The sequence below is a fragment of the Anabrus simplex genome, chromosome 7, assembly GCF_040414725.1.
Source record: "Anabrus simplex isolate iqAnaSimp1 chromosome 7, ASM4041472v1, whole genome shotgun sequence".
NCBI lineage: Eukaryota > Metazoa > Arthropoda > Insecta > Orthoptera > Tettigoniidae > Anabrus > Anabrus simplex.
The window spans coordinates 99,892,182-99,907,876 of NC_090271.1; positions in this window are offsets into that span (position 1 = coordinate 99,892,182).

The window sequence follows — 15,695 nt, forward strand, 5'->3', positions numbered from 1 at the left end:
AGCGTGCTGTGCTTAACACCCTTATCAGCTGAGCAAGGGAGGTTTGTGAGGAGGAAAAACTAAACGGTGAACTTGAGTTTCCAACCAGAAAATTCCTGAGCAATGGCTACTCAAAGAAACAGATCGACAAAGTGCTACATCCTAAGCCAAAAGACAGATTGTCACGTGATTCTTGTCCTTTGAGTCTGGACTTCTTGCCATGTGTACAATCTGTCACGGATAGGATTGGAAATATTCTCGGAAGGTGCAATATCAAGACCATTTTTAAGCCTAATATCATCAAAGACAATTTACTATAGAGTGACAGTTGCCATTACATGCTTTGTTATTGCTCTGAAGACGATCCTGGTCGTAGGATCGAAATGCGTCAGCAGATTATTAATATTACATGACCTAATACCCCCAAATTATTATAATGTCATCCTGAAGACTGTTTAAATACTTACTTTACCATTTTCCACAGATCACAATTACTTTTTAAAACTCTCATGCCTGTCTTCTCAACCATATTGTACTGCCTTTTACAACCTTCCTTTCTATCACATTTATTTCTAACTATGATGAAAGCAGCTTCATGGTCATTTATACCATCTGATACTTCAGTTTCTCTATAGAGCTAATTTGATTTTACCAGCACCATGTACAGAATATTCTTCCCTCTAGTTGGTTCCATCATTTTCTGATTCAGCTGCCCTTCCGTATTAACTTATTTATGATTTGTTGGTTATGCTTCTTGTCATTTGCATTTCTTTCTCATGTGACACTTGGTAAATTGAGATCACCTGCTACAATCATGCTCCATTCCATCTCATTTCCAACATAGCTGATTATCTTATCAAATAATTCCAAATCACCATTTCCAGGTCTGTACATCCCCAAAACATCAAGTTGCCTATTATCTTTAGAGATAAGCTTTACACCCAGAATTTCATGTTTCTCATCCTTAACTTTTTCGTAGCTTACAAATTCATCTTTCACCAGTATGAATATTCCACCTCCTACTATTCCTGTCCTGTCTCTATGATAAAACCAGTTTGGTGGGAAAATGTTCGCATCCATAATGTCAATTCTCAGCCATGTTTCAATTTCTGGTAAATACGTATCTGTTACATTACTTCATTCTATTCTTTTCTTTACAATACTTCCACAGTTTAACATTTTTATGTCTTTCTTACTTGACTTCCAGCTCCCAGTAATCTTAATACTGCTCTGTGGTCCACCCTGTTTCCCTGACTGAACCTCTCTATTACCCTTATAAACAAATCTCCTAACTTATAGGTACCACTAGTTCAAGTGAAGGCCATCTGAGCATAGATCTCTACCTCCTTTCTTTTTTTTTTTTTTTTTTTTTTTTTACGGACTCTACGTTGCACTGACACAGATAGATCTTATGGCGACGATGGGATAGGAAAGGCCTAGGAGTTGGAAGGAAGCGGCCGTGGCCTTAATTAAGGTACAGCCCCAGCATTTGCCTGGTGTGAAAATGGGAAACCACGGAAAACCATCTTCAGGGCTACCGAGAGTGGGATTCGAACCCACGATCTCCCGGATGCAAGCTCACAGCCGCGCGCCTCTATGCACACGGCCAACTCGCCCGGTAATCTCTACCTCCTGTCTGCCCATTAGGGTCTACAAATCTCACTCCCAGTTTTCCATATATCCACTCCATAAAAAAACCAAACCCCATGGCACTACAGCCCTTGAAGGGCCTTGGCCTACCAAGCGACTGCTGCTCAGCCCGAAGGCCTGCAAATTACCAGGTGTCATGTGGTCAGCACAACAAATCCTCTCGGCCATTATTATTGGCTTTCTAGACCGGATACCCACTCCGTAGTTTCATTTAAATACCCCATTACCTTCCAGTCAGTATCGCTCCTACACAGTATTCAACTGATAACAGTCTCTGCTCCCTTAAACATCCCACATATCCAAAACTACGATGGCACTTATACCTGCTTGCCTTACAATGTTGGTACCAATGTGATAAACTATCACCCACTCCTTGCCCTCTTCCATCTCTTCTACTTTCAACATCTGCCTTAACCTAATTCGTGGATAACACTCTACCCTTGTTTCCTTTCCTCCACACACTTTTCCCCATGCCTAACAATGGAGTCCACAATGGCCAGATCCCCAACCCCACCCACCTCATTTGATCCCCTCCTGTCTTGGTCTCTCCTATCCTCGCTGAACAGAACTTTTTTCTCTCTTTTCTATATCCCACCACATTACCATATTCCATCTCCTTTTTCTACCTTTTCCTTTCCTCCTGCTTTTCCCCTCCTCTGCAACAGTTCCCCATTCCTCATCTTCTCTCTGTTGTTCTACCTTCAGTGATATATGAATTTCTCATCAATAACTGTCCTGAACTCTGCCCCTGCAAAGAGCCCTTTGTCCTTTCCTTCCCCACCTGACCTTTACAACTTTCCCCTCTTTTCTTCACATTCCTCATGTACACCTGCCGTATCCTGTACATTGTTTGAGGGAGACCTACTTCCTTCCTGTCTTCCATGAAAATCCTACAAAGGTGGATCAAATTTAAATGAGACTTTAAAAAAAATTTCTTTAGTTTTCTCTTACAACACAACTAAGTATACATACAGTTTTTGTACGTAATCTCCTGCTTTAGAAATACACTTGGCAACTTCTTTATGCCCCCATCGTAAAAAGAGCGGGGGACGACGTCACACAGGGCTTCGGTGACAACTCTTCTTCACACCTCCACGCTATTTTTTCGACTGGGTGGCACTCTTCTCTGCTGCAGCTCAGTCGGCCCAAGAACAATCTAATGGGCAGACGCCTCGTTGGCTGTCGCCTTCCCCTTCCGCCATGTACACTTGCCTCATTAAAGGCGTGGGCACTGCCTTCTCGGACCAGTTCATCTGTCTCGAACTTCACCGTGCCTCCATCGGGATATGGGAAGTTGTCCGACTCCAAGATAAGTCGTCTGGCCAACCTTCACCCGATGTCCTGGCCTTCTTCCGGGAGGAAGATGAAGTGGCTCGTTTCATCACCAGTGGTGCCCTCCTCTCTGGCAAACTCCATGAAGTGGTGCCTACTCCAGAGGGTCTTTTATATGACCTGCGCTACCTTCCTGACCCCCCTCTCACTGTCCAACCCCGTTTTTCTCGCACCGTTTCGTCCCTCCCACCTCCCACCTCCGTTACGGCTACCACCACTACTCTTACCTTCACCACTTCTGCCTCTCCTCCCTTCACTACTTCGTCCGTCATTACCACGTCTAGCCACCCTTCTCCTATCCTGTCTACTTCCACCACCTCCCCCCCTCACTCTTATTCGAGTCCCTTGCCCTCCCCTGCCAATCCCCAGACTCAGGCTTCTCAGGCTCCACCTTCACATCAAGAACCGTCATCCGACGCCACACAACGGCAACTCCCATCGTCTGTGAGCTGTGTCCTTCGTGGCATTGACCCGGCCGTCACGGAACAAGCTATCCTACATGAACTTCAACTGGAAGGTGTCCCGGCCCGTCGCATATTCCGGATCTTTAACGACCACGGCCCAACATTCATGGTCCGCCTTCAATTCTCGCCTGCTACCGACGTCGACCGGCTGATCACCACTGGGGTTCGTCTCCGCGGAAGGACTTACAGAGTGGAACATTCCCGTTCCCCGCCCCGTCCTGGCCGTTCTTCTCCTACCATCCCCACTTCTCGTCCAAATCCCGTCCCGCCACCCACCCTACCTCCGCCACCCCTGCTCCCCCCCCCAATTTCCTTCTCCCGCCCCACCCGATCTTGGACCTTCTTCGCTTACTTGCTACTTCCCTCACGAACATTACCACGACCCTCTATTACTTCCTTTCTCCGTACTACCCTACACCGACCCCACTCATTGTACCAGCTCAATATATGTAATGTAATTATGTAACTCTCTGTCATGTAACACTGTCTTTTTCTGAACACGCGCCCGAGGTACCTTGCTCTCAATAAAATTTCTCCTCTCCATTCCCTCTCGTGTTCGCGGGGGGTTTTCCTGTGCGGGGTCCTTTGGGGGCTTCGCCCTGGGTCCCGGCTTGTTGTGATGGTGCCCCTACGCCAGATTCATTCACTCTTTTCCCTTACTGGTGTGTACAACACACACCCTCTAGTTTTAGGTTTATATCTCTCCATTTTTTCTTCCCTCTCTACGGCCCAAGAGCTCTACAGTTGAGCTGATGGGGAATGAAATAACTTGTTTTATGTTTATGTTAAAGAGCGGGATCATGTCACCAGTCAATTGAGCACGAAGTCTTCCATGGCTGCATTGTGCTCAAATCGTTTGCCTCCTGGAGCCTTCTTCAGTGGTCCAGTGAGACGAAAATTGCAGATCAATAGGTTTGGGCTATAAAGAGGGTGGTAGAGTGGTGTCCATTTCATTCCCTCCAATTTCTGGTAAGTGAGAGCTGCAGTATGCAGTAGGGCATTATCATGAAGGAGAATTGCTTGTCGTATTGGTTGGTCGCAATGTTTGTGGTGATAAGCAAGTCAAACCTCATTCAAAACAACCGAGTTGGCCATGCAGTTAGGGTCGCATAGCTGTGAGTTTGCATTCAGGAATTAGTGGGTTCAAACCCCACTGTCAGCAGCCCTGAAGATGTTTTTATGTGGTTTCTCATTTTCACACCAGGCTGTACCTTACTTAAGACTATGGATGCTTCCTTCCCACCCCTAGCCCTTTCCTATCCCATCGTTGCCGTAAGACCTATCTGTGTTGGTGTGACGTAAAACAATTGGGGGGGGGGAAAGGGGTTGGCAAACCTTGCCGAGTGCCTTTCACTAACCTGCAAATGTTTCAACTTCTGTTCTTCTGCCAAAAGTTGAGGGACCCACTGGGAGCACAATTTATGGTAGTCTAGTTCCTTTGTGATTATCACATGACAGTTCCTGTAACTTAATCAATTTTGGAAGTTGTGAAATGTCGGTCGCCTTCAACAAGAGCATGAATGGTGTTAATGTTCTCCACCGTAATGCTTGTCTGTGGATGACAATCATGGCTAACATTTTCAACCCCTTCATGGCCTTCCTTGGATTCCTTATGCCAAGCAAACACATAAAGCCTTGAAAGTGTTTGATCACCAAACTGTGTTTTCAATCTTTGCAAAATTTCTGCTGCTTGCAGCTCTGGGTACTAAGAAATTTGATTATGATGCATTACAAATTCCTACAATGAACTTATTGCTCAGACATCATGAACAGTACTAACGTATGTTTCTGTAAAGATCTATCGAGTGCCATCTTTCCTGACATTCCCACCCCTTGTAGAAGTCGTAACCTACTTTTTTCAACATTATGCGCACAGAACTGAAAGTCTCGTTTAAACTTGATCCTCCCTCAAACTCCTTAATGCCCACACACACCCACAGACCCTACCTGTATTCCTTAGCCATTCTTTACGGAAAAATCAACAAAAATAAAATAATGTATTATGTGAATTTTAAAAAACATAGGAAAGAAGTATTGTCTAGGAAATTACACAAGGAATACACAACAATAAAATAATTACACTTCAGTACTACTTAGGCGAATTATATTATAATTCTATCCCACTCTGCTCTAACAGAAATGTAAATTGCCATTAATTACTGAATAGGCCTACACAAGAGTTGTCTGTCTGTTAGGTCATCAGCCCAGAGGCTGGTTGGATCCTCAAATAGCACCACCAAAGGTTATGCGGTTATAAGGAAACCGCAAAAACCAATTGCAGCACCAAAATGAGGCATACTAGGCAAGAGTTATACAACAGTAAAGAATACTGGGCGAGTTGGCCATGTGGTTAGGGGGTTAGGGGTGCACAGCTGTGAGCTTGCATCCAGGAGATAGTGGGTTCAAACCCTACTGTCAGCAGCCCTGAAGATGGTTTTCCGGGGTTTCCCATTTTCACACAAGGCAAATGTTGGGGCTGTACCTTCATTAAGGCCATGGCCAATTCCTTCCGACTCCTAGCCTTTTCCTGTCCCATCGTCGCCATAAGACCTATTTGTGTCGGTGCGATGTAAAGGAAGTCGTAAAAAAAAAAAGTAAAGAATGCAAGCAAGGTACTACCATTTCTAATAAAGTAACTACACTACAATTCTAAACTGCACTTAAGAGGATCTTAATTACAACAAGTTCATGAAAATAACAGAAATGTGGTTAAAACTGAGTACTTACATGACAGATTGTTACAGCTATTATTATTCTACTTAGGCATGTCCTAATTTTAAAATAGAGGAATAACAGTCTAACCAAAACTAAGGAAATGTAGTTGCACTAGATATGTAAATACACAGATAAATGTGTATTTCTGTTGTTGTTATTATTATTATTATTATTATTATTATTACTACAAACAAACAGAAATGAAAACTGCCATTAAATGTTGAAATACCAAAAGGACTACTCAAGGATTACACAATAAAATGAAATACAGATTATTATTATTATTATTATTATTATTATTATTATTTTACCCTACTATGCTCTAATATGAATTATAATTGCTAGTTAGATAGATGCTGAAATACTGGAAGGATTACACAAGGATAGCGTACAGATATAGCAAGCAATATACTATTTATGAAATAACTACTCTACAGTTCTCAACTGTACTTAGGCATATCCTAATTATAACAGGTTAACTGAAACAATAGGACTGGAGTTAAAATGAAATATTTGATGCTTAGATGGCTTATTATTCTTTTACTATCTATGCCATAACAGAAATTAAAACTGCCTTCAATTGCTGAAATACTGAAGATGAATGAATGAAAATACAGGGGAGGACATCTAAAACAGTCAACTGTAACTTTTCTCAAATCTAGGCCTGAGATTTGAACTAAAAATACAGAATTATGTGAATTAGCTGATTTACTGGACAGCAGAGGTATATTTGAATTCAACGAGCAACATTAATCATTAACGATGAAAGACTTAACTATCTAGCCAACAAAATACCTTATATTCACTAAAAATCTTTATTTTCTTTCACTAAATTTACAATGCTACTGATATTGTATTAATTATTTAAAGAAATTGTTTCTTTCCTGTTAGGTGCAACAAAAGTTCTATGCGAAATATCATGTCTAGTACCTACACGAATGTAAAAGTAGAAAGTGTTGCAAGTACAAATCCGTATAATAACTTGTCTTTCTAACAACACTATGCATACTCAAACCAAAAAGTGGAATATTATTTTCTATTTTCCCCCAACCCAAACATGAAACAAAGTAAAAACCTTACCTACGTAAACTATGTAATCTACCAAACACCAACAGAACTACTCAATGTAAAATTTAAATAAATATCACTAATCTCCATTACTACACACAAACACTAAAATTTATTGCACTAAAGGGATCTCCTCTCTTACTTTTAATAGGTATTAACTATTTTTATCACTAGGATAAGACAAAGAACATTCATCAGCCAACCATCCACAGTGCATTTACAGTCTGAGAATGTTTGTATGCTACCCACACAACAATCAAATATCTGCAGGCCTTCTAACCGAATAGTAGGTCTTTCAAGTTGACCCCTTATGCGTGGCCTGTGCGTCTGTAAGGCATGCTGAACCACACACACCCATTCCCTAAGCCATCAGAATTAACGGATAAAGGTTAAAATCCCTGACCCAACTGGGATTAGAACCTGGGACCCCTTAGACCAAAGGCCAGCATACTAACCATTTAGCTATGGAGCAGGACAGCAATTAAAGTGGAAAAGTTGAATGGCAAAACAGAGAGGAAATGGTTAAGTCGGTATGGACACACCAAATGGATGAGTAGTGAAAGGATGAGAAAAAAGATTTTAGAACTACAGTGGAGAGGAAGAGAAATCAAGAAAGACCAAGAAAAGATGGATGGAGATGCACATAGACTGAACTACGGTACTGAACAAGGAGTGGTGGAATGAGTGAGAAAAGTGGAGAGCAATCTTATTGGACCCAACCTTGTATGTTATGAAATGGTGGAAAATTTGGACTGGGAAGACTTGGAAGTAAGGAGATGCTCAACTAGATGGTATGTACATTTGATTAACAAGAGTAACTTCCACCTGTCTGATACTATATATTTGTTTTAACCCTGGAGTGGTCGCCGGGCGGACATACTTATTGGTGTTCCTGTTGTTGGAATGCACCAAACGCTTCCGCCTCCCTGGTAGCTTCTTGGCTCCCGACCTTCAACTGAACACAGTAGCCCATTCTCAGTTGCCTTGGAAACTTTGAGCTTACAGGCTGTTCAGGGTCTCGCAGACCTGGTGCGACTGTTAACGTTAGTCTTTGTTGTCAAACTTTGCATTGTTAGTTTAGTACACTTTCTTTTCTGTGTAACAATGGATGAAGCTAATTCTGGGTATAACTACCCTGTGCAAGCACCTGCCACAGAAGTTCCCAAGAAAAGAAAGAGATGTCTTTTCTGCACAACAAACAAAGACAGGAAAACATCCATCATCTGCCCCAAGTGCCAAAATTTCATTTGCAGACAACATGGGCAAGTAGGCTGCAGAATGTGCATAGAAATTGATTAAAGTGATGTTTCCCTGTACTTGGATGTGTTTCTAAAACTAATTTGATTTTTATTTTATGAATTATGACACATAATTCACACATACCTAAAAAAAAATCCATATATTTGTACCAATAGCTCAAGTGTGAAATTCTCAAAAATATGTTTTATTAAGACTGTGTAGAAAATAGATGAAAGTGTTGCTTTGTGCATGTAAATGCAGGAAAAAGTTTTTAAAAAATTATTTAAATCTCATTTTACTCTTATCATGTTTTACCTTTCCACAAGTTAACAGAAAACAATCAGTTTTTCAATGTAATTATAAAAATACACTTTTTGGTTAAGAAACAGGATAGTTAAATATTCTAGTCATGTAAACTGCAGTAAAATAAACTAAATAATGTCCTATAATACTGTAACTGGAAATAAAGTATAAAAATCTAATAGTAAAACACTGAGAAAGAATGGGTCTGAGAGACCCGGTGCGACCATTAATATTGACAAAACCAATGCGACCACTCCAGGGTTAAAAATTAAATAATTGAAAAGGAGGTTCAACCTATTCAATTATTTAATTTTTAACATCAATAATTTCAATACGGAACAATGAAGTTTTTATCTTTAAATACACTCCAGGGTTAACGATAGGATATTACACAAGGAATACATGACAATAAAATAACTACACTTCAGTACTACTTAGGAGTACTATATTATTATTATTCTATCCCACTATGCTCTAACAGAAATGTAAACTCCCATTAATTGATGAATAATCCTACACAAGAATTATACAACAGTAAAAAGTACCGGGCAAATGGTCGTGTGGTTTCCTTAGAAACATCATCAGCTACATAACATTGCCTAGGTGAAATTACATAGAATTATCTTCTCAAAAAAAAAAAAAAAAAATCTTAAAACAAAACTAATTTACAAAGATAAAAATAATTAAAATAAGTGGGGAGGACTGAGTGGGGCAGTGAAGTGGGAAGGGAAGATTGACCTCCTTATGTTTTAACCTAATTTAAAACAATTTCCTATTCACTTAAATATATGTTAAAAATTGTTAGTATACAATTAGTTTTTTTTTCACTACACGGAAAGCGGCATCAGTTGCCGCTACACCCCTGCAAGGACACAGTAGGTTGATGACATAACAAGACTTTGGGGAAGCTTTTCTATAACATCAATAAGACAGCAATCAGCTTTAGAGGATCCCTTAATAAACAAAAATTCAAGAGACCCTTTTTCACCAAATTAAATCAAATTACAATACTCACTTCAGAAAAGAAGAGCAGCTGAGGAGAACAGTCTTTAAAAAAAAAATTAAGATATAACATTAAAATGAACAAGTCCTTTTCAAAACTTTTTAAAAATGAACAACTAAAAAAAAACATACACATCACATGTGAACAAAAGTGCTGTATACTAACAATTTTTAATATCTATTTAAGTGAATAGTGCACCGTTCCTGCATCCAGGTCAAGTCGCAATTAGATCCAGACTAGCTCAAAGTATCGTCAATTTCCAATTGGGGTCAAATTAGGGTAATGAGTTCAATATCGAGAGTGGCGCATCGGGGTAAACGGTTGAATAAACATAACCTATGCATTGGACGTCTCCAGTTCACGATCCGGTTTGTTTCCGTAAAATCTCTTAACCTATGTTTACTTATGACTACATACTTAGCCTAATAAGTCATTGAAAGAGTGAATAAGTTTTCCTAATTTTATTTTATTAAATAAAGAGAAAATCTTGAAAAATGAATTAAATAATCTGATATCAAGTAATAAGGAATCTAATTATTATCAGCTAACTTCGAAGTTCATCTATTATTCTTACAATATTTTAAGATAGAGGCCTCTGATTTAATTGAAAAAGAACAAGTTCAAATTATATACAAGTTTCGATTGGAAGCTGGAAAATGTCTCTGATGCAGATTATTCAGGGTAGAATCAACTATAAAAATTCTTTCTTTCATCCATCTTTACAAAATCTAGTTTCTTAAATTTTCCCTTTGATTTACATATATATCACCTTTACTAATCAATTCATAGTAAGTTAGCTTCATCTGTAAATAGCTGTCCATATTTCATTATCAGCATCAATGTTTGTTAATTGTAAAAAAAAAAAAAAAAATGGTCTTCTCTTTCATTAAAAAAAATTCATGTGTATTTCAAAATTCTCATGTTTGTCATTCACTTTATATTCATCCTCATCACAACGTACAGGTCGCCTACGGGCGTCAAATCAAAAGACCTGCACCTGGCGAGCCGAACCCGTCCTGGGATCTCCCGGCACTAAAAGCCATACGCCATTTCACTTTTCATGGAAGAAAAGATAATTCATTAAGTTATCACTTCACTCTGAAAAAAGTAATCGAAATATCATTACTATTATTTAGTAAAAGTTGTTCATAAAAAATAAATATTAATTTCAAAAATCAATTTAAGTGCCAACACATTAATCATACGTGATCTTTCATCATGCAATCATTTACATCTGACAACTATTCAATGAAATTCTTCTAGATATTCAGTAGTCTGACCTGTAAGAAGACTATCAGTCACTGTGAACCTTCAATTACAGATAATATTACCAGTGATGTCGTTCAATGTAACCAAATAAGCTTCCTAACTTTTCTTATTGGAGTGAAAATATTTGTGGTTAGAAATTCGTACTAATATAGGCTACGTTTGTGTTATCCTCCCTATATGGATTTATTTTTGATGATCTACAGGTATTTAGTTAATATAGGCATATTATATAGATCGTATTTGGTATCATATGTGGATTACTGAAGAACTAACATGCATTAGGGAATCAAGTATAACTAAAAATTGCATCAATTGACCTAACACCATCAATACACACTTAAGAAATTGGAAATTGCAACACCATGAAGGTATTGGTCGTTTGTGTTGATTTTCAAGATATGGAACGATGCCATGTAGGTATGTGAACGATCAAAGTTTCAGACCCATTGGTCTCCCCACGTGATTGGTTGCAGAGGAATCAACTCCAGTATATGGACTCTGGTGTAGCATAGTTGACTTGCAGTCTGTGCAGTGAAGTGTTCCCCATCAAACATGCCTCGACGACAGAGAAGAGCACACTATCAACAACTGTCTCCGTTTGAGAGGGCTCGGATAATTGGACTGTGTGAGGCTGGATTATCGCTAAGGACTGTCGCTGCACGTGTTGGCCGACAGGCATCTACGGTACAACGTGTATGGCAGCAGTGGTCAAATGAAGGTACCCTCACTCGTAGACCTGGCACAGGCCCAGCGCGACAGAAAACAGTGAGAGAGGATCGCCACATCATTCAGATGGCCTGGATGGAACCCCATGCAACAGCAGCGCAAATTCAAGCAGCTGTGGCATCTCACGTTACACGTTACGTTGACCCCACAACAGTGACGAGTAAGGCTGGCCTGGTGTCGAGAAAGATCGACGTGGGCCGACGAATGGCATAGGGTCGTCTTCAGTGATGAATCGCGCTTCTGTCTTGCCCGCAGTGATTGCCGAAATTGTGCGCGCAGACATACTGGGGAGAGGGGCCGCCCAGATCTCATTGTCGAGAGGTACACAGGGCCAACACCAAACATTATGGTCTGGGGAGCTATTGGCTTTAATGTGAAATCACAATTAGTGCTTGTTGAGGGCACTATGACTGCTCGACAGTACGTTGATAGGGTACTCAATCCAGTGGTTGTCCCTATGATGGCGAACGTTGCTAATGGGATGTTTCAGCAGGACAATACCTGGGTTCACACTGCACGCATCTCCAAAGAAGCTCTCCATGACATCACAACCTTAGAATGGCCCACCATATCCCCGGACCTCAGTCCTATTGAGCATGTGTGGGACATGATGGATTGACAACTGGCCAACCGTCCTCAGCCACCCACAACTCTGGAACAACTGACCTGTGCAGTGCAGCAAGCATGGGCCACAATTCCTCAGGAAGCGATCCAGGGCCTCATTGACTCCATGTCTCAACGAATTCATCAATGTATTGCAGCTCGTGGTGGGCACATTCTGTATTGATTGTTGTCCAAGCTTGTGGTCAGAGGGACCTGAAAGTGTAATCATCAAATCACAACTGAACACTCGTCCTGCGTGTTCAATTGGAGCAATGTAGCACCTCTCCTTCTGGGTGTTGCAATTTCCATTTTCTGCAGTGTATCTGTTACTTCACTCTCGATGAAACAATAATAATCATCATCATCATTACTCTTCATAATACTTGACCATTCTTCACACATATATATCATCTACTTCATATTACACATCTCATGTCTCACTTTACATTACACTAAGCATAATAATCCATTTTAATTTGACGCATGTTACTATATAATCATCATTCATCCACTTAATTATCCCATTTTGTTCTCAATTTTCTTCAGATTCCATTAATTACTTCATATGTCTTCCAAAGACATTGCTATAACCCGTATATGATCTTATTTCAACTCCACTTTGCAGTATTATGTCCTAATGTACACCTAATATTAACCACAATGTCGTATCATCTCTGCATTTAAGCTAAGTTAATCTTTTCATTCAACACTGGCAACGTTACGGATGCAAGGTTTGATTATCACTGGTTAAATACTTCCTAATCCAATGAACTTTTTATTCTGGTCAGATGACTACCTAATAACCTCTAATGTTATTAATTTGGTTGACTTTCCGTGTAACATCACTTCTTTGGATAACTCAAGATAGCACTTCACATGTATATTTCACGAAAATAGAAAATGGCACTTCTCAAACAAAATATTATTTGAATTACTTACATATGAGATACTTAAATGACTTGTCCTTTCCTCCTGTTTCGCTCGTCACTGTTACATGTCCAACTGCCTAGAACATGCTGTATTTGTGATTACGACATCATATCAGCCTCTGGGAACATCTGGGAAAGTCTTCGGTCTTCTACGGTTATCATAGAATAGATTTGTCGGCTCGAGTCCCCATGATCCAAGTAGTCTCCGTCTCAGCCTTCTTAGCATATGACATAGCTGGTTTCTTGTGCATTTGAAACAGAAATACACGTTGATATGGTCATTTTCGTCATCTTATGATTGCAAGGCTTGCTATGATCTAGTAATATGCTGCGACTAATGCTTCTTATAATGGTATCTTATTGAATTCTGCAGTTTATCAATATGGGTATTAAAGCTTCAATCGTAATGTTATTTAATTTCCTATAGCTTGCTCTACTGGTTAATATTCCTCTCTAATTTCTTGAGATTGAATTCTGTCGCTGGGCATGTCGTTTTCTCGGTATATCGTGACGTAGTAATTACGTAATCTGTTGGTCCAGCTGTTCTATTTTATTTCCTGAAGCTATATAAATGCTGGAACGCCGATGTCTTGCAGGGTTCTTGCCGACGACTATTCTTAATTATCTTTTAATTTAAACCTTTTATAAGCTCAGTCTTCTTCTCGAGTTAGTTTGCCGTAGCGATCTGCTTGTAGCTCCTTCTCGAATTGAATATATTTTTTCAATAATAAATTTTTAACAATATTCCGTCTTCCTTCTTTTTCACCGCCTTCTATATTTCATTCCCTTACTTGTACCTGGTGAAACTATCATTTTTTTTTTTTTTTTTTTTTTTTTTTGGACATTTATGAATATGTTAGCATGTTATTCCGCATGGCATAGCGACCATTTTTGCTCCAGAAATCTTCACTGCTAACAGTGAATGGCACATTAGGGAATAGAAAATTGTTTTAAATTAGCTTAGAACATAAGTAGATCCATCTACCCTCGCCACTCCACCACCCCACTCAACCCTTCCAACCTATTTAAATTATTTTTTTCTTTTTAAAATTAGTTTTAAGTGCAACAAAGGTTTTTTTGAGAAGAAGAAAATTCAATGTAATTTCACTTAAGCTATGTTGTGTAGCTGAAGACGTTTCTAAGGAAAGAAACATGTTCTACAAATAATTTGTTTAAAGCAAACATATAGTATCAAACAGGTGAAATTTACTCTTATTGATTTAATGTAAATAAGATTTGATATGGAAAATGAAGCTGATTTCTTGCAAATATGTGGTATGTTCCGAGCTGTCAGCAGAAAGATGGCGTGTTATGACATTGGTGGATGAATAATTTGGATGGAGTTTTTAAAAGTAGGAAAGTTCATAAAATGAGGATAAAGTTGGAATTCAAGAGTACAAAATGGGGCAAAGAGTATTTAAAGGAAGAGGAATTAGGGATTGGAATAATTTACAAAGGGAGATATTCAATAAATTTCCAACTTCTTTGACATCATTTTAAGAAAAGACAAGGTAAACAACTGATAGGAAATCTGCCATCTGGGCGTTAGCCTTAAGTGCAGATCGGTGATGACCGATTGGTTAAAACTGGAATGAACTGGACACGCATAAGTGTTGGTGGTGGTTATTTGTGTATTTTCCGTATAAACCATCCTATCAGTTAACGCAAAAACTATATCCAAAATTTTCGCTAAAACTTGTTATGGTCCAATCTCCCTTATTTTCATGTTCAAAAGTTGGTCATCATAGTGCAGAGGTAATGCAAAAGTGTTTTTATTTATTTATTTACCTGCACTCATAACAGGGATGCTTCCCCAATTACAACATTTGAATATAGTAAAGGAAAAGGGTAGACGGTAAAAGTAATATCATTTCTTCTAAATATTTATTTATATGTAAAAGTAATACAACAATAATATCAAGGTATATAACACAAAATATAAATACATTCCCAGAAACATGGTAGGTTTCCGCTTAAAAAAAAAAAATCAAAATGCAAAATTCGTTGTGATGTATCAGATCTGATAAAATATATCCTTTTTAGAAATGAGAAGCAATATGATAATCACAGATGAATCAGCTATTTGCACATATGTTGTCAGATGTAACAGGGTGATAACACCAACCAAGTTTGAAGATTTGAGTGACTTTAAAAATATTGTAACCCATGGTGGTGATAACACCATCATACCATGGAAGTACAATGTCTCCTTTTGCATTATAAGCATGGCAGTACTAGACCCAGGCCTATTTAAGAAATATTTCAATAGACTGCAATTGCAGTATTAACTATTACATTGGCTAATAAAGTGTCAGATTCTTCCAAATAAATTTCCTAGTGATATTTCTTGCAAAAATAAAACCGAGAAAAAGATTATTTAAATATTAACAGTTCAATTTGTCTTTCCATTTGAGT